The following is a 7029-nucleotide window of genomic DNA, read 5'->3' on the forward strand; positions in this document are numbered from 1 at the left end:
AGATTTATTTAATTAATTTGCTTCATCTTGATCTAACTTTGGTACAACATAAATCATTTGCATCTAGAAACTCACCTGTTTCTTTCAGAGTTTCCAATTTAATGTAATATAAATTTTTACACTATGTAATTGTGATTTTCTGAATTCCCTGTATTCTCATGTCTTCTTTTGTATTTCTAATTTTATTAATTTGGATCGTCTCTTTCTTTTTTTGTTTGCTTTGGCTACAGTTTGTCACTTGTTTATCTTTTCAAATGACCAACTCTATTTCGTTCTTTTCATTGTTTTTAAATTTTCCATTTAACTAATTTTTACCCTGATGTTCATTAATTCTCTCCATCTACTGCTTTTGGGATTGACTTTTTCTTGTTTTTCCAATGCCTTGGTTCATCATCAGGTTGTCTATTGGATATTTCTAATTTAGAGGTCAAAGCCTACCTCTTGGAACTGCTGTGTTTTAATTATCATTCAATTCTAGGAATTTTTATGTCCATATTGACTTCTGCAATGACCAAATCATCATTAAATATGGTGTTATTTTATCTCCAATAGGTTGTATATTTTCTGAGTTTTGCTGCAGATTTCTACCTTTATCCCAGTGTATTCAGCTAGAATATGGATGATTTTTCAATTATGCTATATTTGTTGAGACTTGTTTTGTGTGCTAATATGTGATCTATATTAGTGAAAGTTCCATGGGAAGCTGAGAAGAATGTGTATTCTTAGGTATTTGGGTGAGATATTCTGTCACCATCTGTTAGGTCCATTTGATGAAGGATGTTATTTCGTTCCAATGCTTCTTTATTTATTTTTTGTACAATTATTTGGTTTAGTGATGAGAGTGGTGGATTAAAATCATCCAATATTTCTGTTGGGGTTAATGTGTGTGTGTGTGTGTGTGTGTGTGTGTGTGTGTTTGAGACGCGGTATCCCAGTAGCTCCAGCCAGCATGGAACTCACTATATAGACCAGGCTGGCCTTGAATTCACAGAGATTCACCAGCCTCTGCCTCCCAAGTGCTGGGATTAAAGGCATGAGCCACCATGCCAAGCTAATGTATGATTTTAAATATAGTAATATTAGTTTTACAAAGTTGGATGAACCTATATGTGGTATGTATATGTTTAAACTTATAATTTCCTCTTAATGGACTGATATATTGATCAGTATGAAGTAACCCTCTTACAGTTCCATGATAAAGAAAGTCTGTGGGTCTGATTGTAGAAGAGGTTTTATTTTGGGGGGTGGGTATTGATCAAGTTGATTCCAGAACTTGGAGAAGTAGCAGATAGAGTGATAAAACATTCCAATCCCCTCTAATTCCTAAATTTCTGTCAGTCACTTGAACCCACCTGGCTTCTTTCACACCATCTCGCCTAGAGTTCTGGGTCATGTCTTCTATTATTTGTTTGGTTTTATCTGGATTATTGTCATTTGAAGCAAACTAAATTTCTATCCAATAATTCTGCTCTTTGCCATGGATCTCCGTATGTGTTTCTTGGCACAAGGTTCAATGCTCCTGAAGTCAGTCTTGTTTGTTCCTCTTTGCAGTATTAAAGACACAAGCTTCTGTAGTCCTATACTCCACACAGGCCAGTTAGTCAGACGACTTTGGCATAAGTTTTGTTCTCTAATTATAAATTGCCTTGCATCCTTTACTTATTTTTTGTTGTCCTTAAAGAGAACTTCAGCTTCTTTCCTTCATGTATGAAGTACTTCCAAGGTACCATCATTATTTGCTACAAATCTCACACCACTGGTTCCTCAAGCAGAGGAGTGGTGTATCTTCTGCCTTTATAATTATTGCTTCTTAGCACAAGTGGAGAGACCCCAAAGTCTATAGCCATGTGTACAGTGTGACTTGTCATTTCTATAGCTGGTAAAACATATTCTTGATATAATTAACTATAAATGCAATGGATATTTTGCATGTCTTCACTGAATCAAGTAAGTTTCCATTCAAATTTGTCTTAAGATATTTCTCTCTCTCTGTTTTAGACAGCACCTATTGGTATGATATCTAGACTCTTTTCTAAGAATATTGTGCCAAGCTGGGTGTGGTGGCTCCATGCCCAGCACTCAGGAGGTAGAGGCAAGTGGATCTCAGTGAAATCAAGGTCAATCTGGTCAACATAGTGAGTTCTAGGCCAGCTAGGGCTACAGGGAGACCTGTCTGAAAAAAACAAAAGCAAAAATAAAAAGAACACTGCACCAGCATTTTGCCTATAAGAAAGGAACCAAGGCAACAAGTATTTAGGAAAGAGAACAACCTCTTAGTTGATATCAGATACTACATAGCTTTTCTTTGAAAAAGTTATTCCTAAAGACCTGTGCATGTTTGTGTATGTGCCTATATATCTGTGTGTGTATATGTCTGTATGTGTATTGTGTCTGAATGAATTTGTTCATGTCTGCGTGAATGTGTGTGTCTGTATGTGTATAGCATATGTGTGTATCTCTCTTTCTCTCTCTCTCTCTCTCTCTCTCTCTCTCTCTCTCTCTCGCTCTCTCTCTCTCTCTCTCTCTGTGTGTGTGTGTGTGTGTGTGTGTGTGTTTGTGTAGATCGGGGGGCTGAGAAATCCAGTGCCTCCTGAATGTCCAAAAATATTCTATTGTTGAGTTACACTTCCAGTACTCAAATGGTCTACTTTTTACTAGTAGAATTATAAAACTTGATGATGTGTAATTAGAAGTTTATATGCAATACTAGAAGTACATGCCACTTAACTAAATGTGAAGACCTATTTTTTTCAAGTTGACTATAAACGATGTTTTTCTACTTCCCTACATTCTTCATGGAGGACTGGAAGGGTTTGCTGACTAAGGATATTTAATTCTGGCGATGAAGTGATTCTCTAACATGCATATCTGTAACACTGGTGCCACTTGAATTCAAGGGATGACTGACAGGACTATGGTGTTGCTGCTTAAAATTTTTAATTCTTTTAAAAATAAAGTGTAAATAACTATGTTAAAATGAAAGACTAGAAATTTGCCTTTGGAACAAAAATTCTCAAAACAAAATTGCTGTGCTCTAAAGGAATGTCAAAGTTATAAGCACTCACAAATCTATAATCAAGGAATATAAGATCAAACAATATAAGATGATTTTTGAAATAAGTTTATAAGAAGCATAATTCCCACTTGGATGTGGGACATATATTTTATAAACTCTAGCTCTTCATTTTCAGTTTGTATGTCAGGATGGTAGAAGAAATACCTAATTTGATACTTTCCTCCAGGTATTTGTTATGTTGATTAACAACATAACATTTTGTGCTGCATAGGGGGGTATGATCTCTCCTGGCTGTGGAGAGAAGAAAGCATCTGAAAGGAAACAAATAATCTTCACCCTTACTCGGTGACAAATCCTGTGAACTGCTAAACTGGCCTGGCAGGATATACCCACTGGTTCAATAGTAGCACAAATATTATGGGAGTAGCCAACCACTCTTTAATTGGATTTAATGTCAGCTTCTCTGCTGAGAGTTAAGAGATGCATTAATCTACGTGTATGGCAATAAATAATTAGGAGAGAAATCTCCCAAAATATACCATGTTGAAAGAGGCCTTATTAGGTCACATACACATAAAGGATTGATCACTCAGTTTCTTGAGTTTCTTCATGTTCTCATAAATGTAGGAGACAAACGTGAGACAAAGTGAGAGGAACTGACCTTGGGGTGAGACCTGGTATAGCTACTTCCATAAGAAGCATGTAAATCAGATCTGAAACACAAATAATATCAGGTAGCATAGAAAGTTGAAATTATCTAACTTATTTCTGCGAATAGTGGACTCTGATCTAATATAAACAGATCATTGGGTTCCTCCAACCCCAATAGACCATCAGCAAATAGCATCTGACCTGCAGCAGAAATTTTATTGCTTTCCTGTAACCCACCTATCTGATGTCCTCACTAGTGGATTTGATAAATGCCTTGATTTATACCTTCCTGTCTTCTGTGACCATAAAATATTAATGAAACTACTTCATAATGGAACACACAGACACAGACACACACACACACACACACACACACACACAAAGAAAATAAGGCACCCCAAAAGGTGATATTTCAAGGCACTGCATTGTTGACAAATACAGATGTACATAAAGGAGAGCTATGTTTACACACACCCTGGCAGTACATCTACACAAAGCCAGTGCTGTGATGATGTACTTTCATGATGTCAGGCTGGACACTTCACACTCCCAACATTGATGATGACATGAAGATAAAATATATGGCAAAGAAAATGGTGAAAAAAATAATGCTCACAGTTTGGATACTTTGTTGTTGACAATAAAACTTACAACAAAAGCAGAAACAAACAGAAAAGTTAGAACGGATAATTCACATTTTCAAATGTACCCCAAGGCGAATTATAAGCATCTGCATTCGAAGAGTCTTTGTAAGGGGCTGGTTTTGTTGATTATTAACTACTTTTAGAAGTCTTTTATCACAAAAAGTAAGTGCGTTGCTTGTTTGTTTATTCTTTCAGGCCCTCCAGGACTCACAGTACCTTCATATCATTTTTTTAAAAATATATTTTATGTGTATGAGTATATTGCCCACATATAGGTAAGTGGAACTGTGTTATGTAATGCCCACAGAGGTCAGAAGAGAGCGTCAGATCCCCTGGAACTGGAGTTATGGAAGGTTGTTAGCCACCATGTGGGTGCTAACCTGGGAATCGAACCTGGGTCCTCTGAAAGAGCAGTGTTCTTAACTGCTGGGCCATCTTTCCAGGCTCTTCACACAAGTTTTACATGTGGTGACTATTTGCCACTCTGTCTACTGAGACTCTCAGACCAAATTTATGTGGAAACACCCCAGACATGTCCTTACAAAGACTTTACCAGGTGCTGTGGTTTGAGTGAGAATGTCCCCTATAGGCTCCAAGTATTTGAGCATTTTGTCCCCAGATGATGATGATGTTTTGGGAGGTCTTAAGGTGTGGCCATGCTGGAGGAAGCACATCACTGGGAGAGGGTTTAGAGAGGCCTTAAGCCTTGAAGGGATCTCCAGTCCCTCTCTGCTTCCCATACCTGCTTGAAGATGTCAGTTCTTAGCTTCTGCTTCTCCTCCAGCCACCTCTGCCTCCATTGCTCCCTGCCATGATGGACTCTTGCCCCTTTGGAACCATAAGCTAAATAAACTCTTCCTTTGATAAGTTCCCTTGGTCATGGTGATTCTATCACAGCAACAGAAAAGTAGCTAGTACACCAGGTTTCTACATATTTGCTCTGCTTAACATGCCTTGACTATCCTGTGCACAACCAAATCCACCTTAATTCCTTCCCTAGTATCATCTGGCTTTTTATTCTTTGTGGATAGCTTTTTCTCTCCACCAATGGGAATTGCAGTTTTCAAGCTTTCAATGTTTAACATTTCAGCATTACTGGATGTGATTTTGGGCCTTCCAATGTTTGGGACTATGGTCTTTATGGATTTTAACATTTAGGATCACGATGCTCAGGATTATATCTTAGTGGTTATGACAAACAATGGGGTTTCACTATGCCCCAATTTGCCTAAAATAATTCCCATTTATGCCTATTCCCTTGGCATAATATCCAAGTGGTATTGATCATTGAGTAAACCTGTCAGAGACCATTTGATGGGTCTGTCCTTTACTCTTCTAGCTTCTATTAAATTCTCAACATCCAATTTCTGTTAGTTAATGTTCAGATAACAGAATTCAGAATTCTCACCTCAACCTTTGCCTGTGCAGTCCACTTGGTATTCCAGCCACTCATGTGTCAGCCTGTGTTTCAGTTCTTAAGATGTAGCAAGCTGCCAGGCTGATAATCAGCAAGGGCACTGAGAAACATGGGAAATTACTGCTAAGGTGCCTATAGAATATATGCCTGAAATAGCATCTGGCTAGTCCTACCACAGAAAGTCTAGAGCGTGGTCTGAGCATGTGCCAAGAGTGCCCAGTGAAAAAATTAAGTAGTGAGTTTCTGGTTCTTAAAAAAGCTAATGTTGAAAATGTCACTTGGTAAAATATGAAAAATTGTCCATCCAAGAGTGGACCATGCATGCCAGCTCAGGAAAATCATCAGATTCAGATGAGTATGTTATTTTAAAATGGATGTGCCCTGACTTCATGATTTAATATGCTGTGACTGGATAAAGTATTAACTCATTACTCTGTAAATCATAAATTCGACTTCTATGAAATGATTTTAATTCTTAATTTTGCTAATTTTACACTCCAACTTTTCTTGTGTTTATTTGGAAAGTAAAACAATCACTGTTATTTTATTGGATGTGTTAACAGAATAACTTTACAAACAGATGAAAAGTATGTCATAGCAACACATCAGGTGCTACAAACAGAAAACCATCCAATCTGACAATCAAAATAGAAGCCACAGTTGTCAAATTATATAAATACTATGTTCAGTATGTTTCTAGGGGAATTGAACTACAAAATAAATTTACACATTTTGTTATTGAAATAAAAAATAATTCAGACTCAGCACAAAAGTGAATACTTTCTCTGCTACTAATGTTAATCAAATAGAGAGATAAATCTTTAAACAAATTATTTTTATTTTATAAATATTTTATTATTTTTAGTTTATGAGCATGTGTGTATTACCTGCATGTAGGTAAGTGTCATGCAATGCCCATGGAGGACAGAAGAAGCTTTCGGATCTTCTGGAACTGGAGTTACAGACAGTTGTTAGCTGCCATGTGGGTACTAGGATTAGAACACAGGTCTTCTGCAAGAACAGCTAGCGATCTTAACCACTGAGCCTTCTCCCCAGACCCTAAACAACTTCTTTATAAATAGATCTAAGTATCAGAAAAAGACATTAAACTATTTGCAAGCGTTCCAATAACTTGAAAATATCAAATGATAAATAAGTGGAACACATCAGCATTTGAAGTATTTCACAAGTTGCAATTATTGACAATACTTGAAAAGTAGTTGATTAACTTTTCTGAAATCAAAGGAAGAATATAACATATTTTTCCAAAGCTTAAATAATACATGAGATTTGATTTTGAA

The 7029-nt window shown here is 36.8% G+C and overlaps 1 protein-coding gene across 1 annotated transcript in view; it reads left to right on the plus strand.

The window, feature by feature from the left end:
• Window positions 1–7029, plus strand: part of LOC103748162 (structural maintenance of chromosomes protein 1B-like) — a 59174-nt gene that overhangs the window by 1580 nt on the left and 50565 nt on the right.

The sequence above is a fragment of the Nannospalax galili genome, unplaced genomic scaffold (genome assembly GCF_000622305.1).
Source record: "Nannospalax galili isolate Female #2095 unplaced genomic scaffold, S.galili_v1.0 scaffold2125, whole genome shotgun sequence".
Lineage (NCBI taxonomy): Eukaryota > Metazoa > Chordata > Mammalia > Rodentia > Spalacidae > Nannospalax > Nannospalax galili.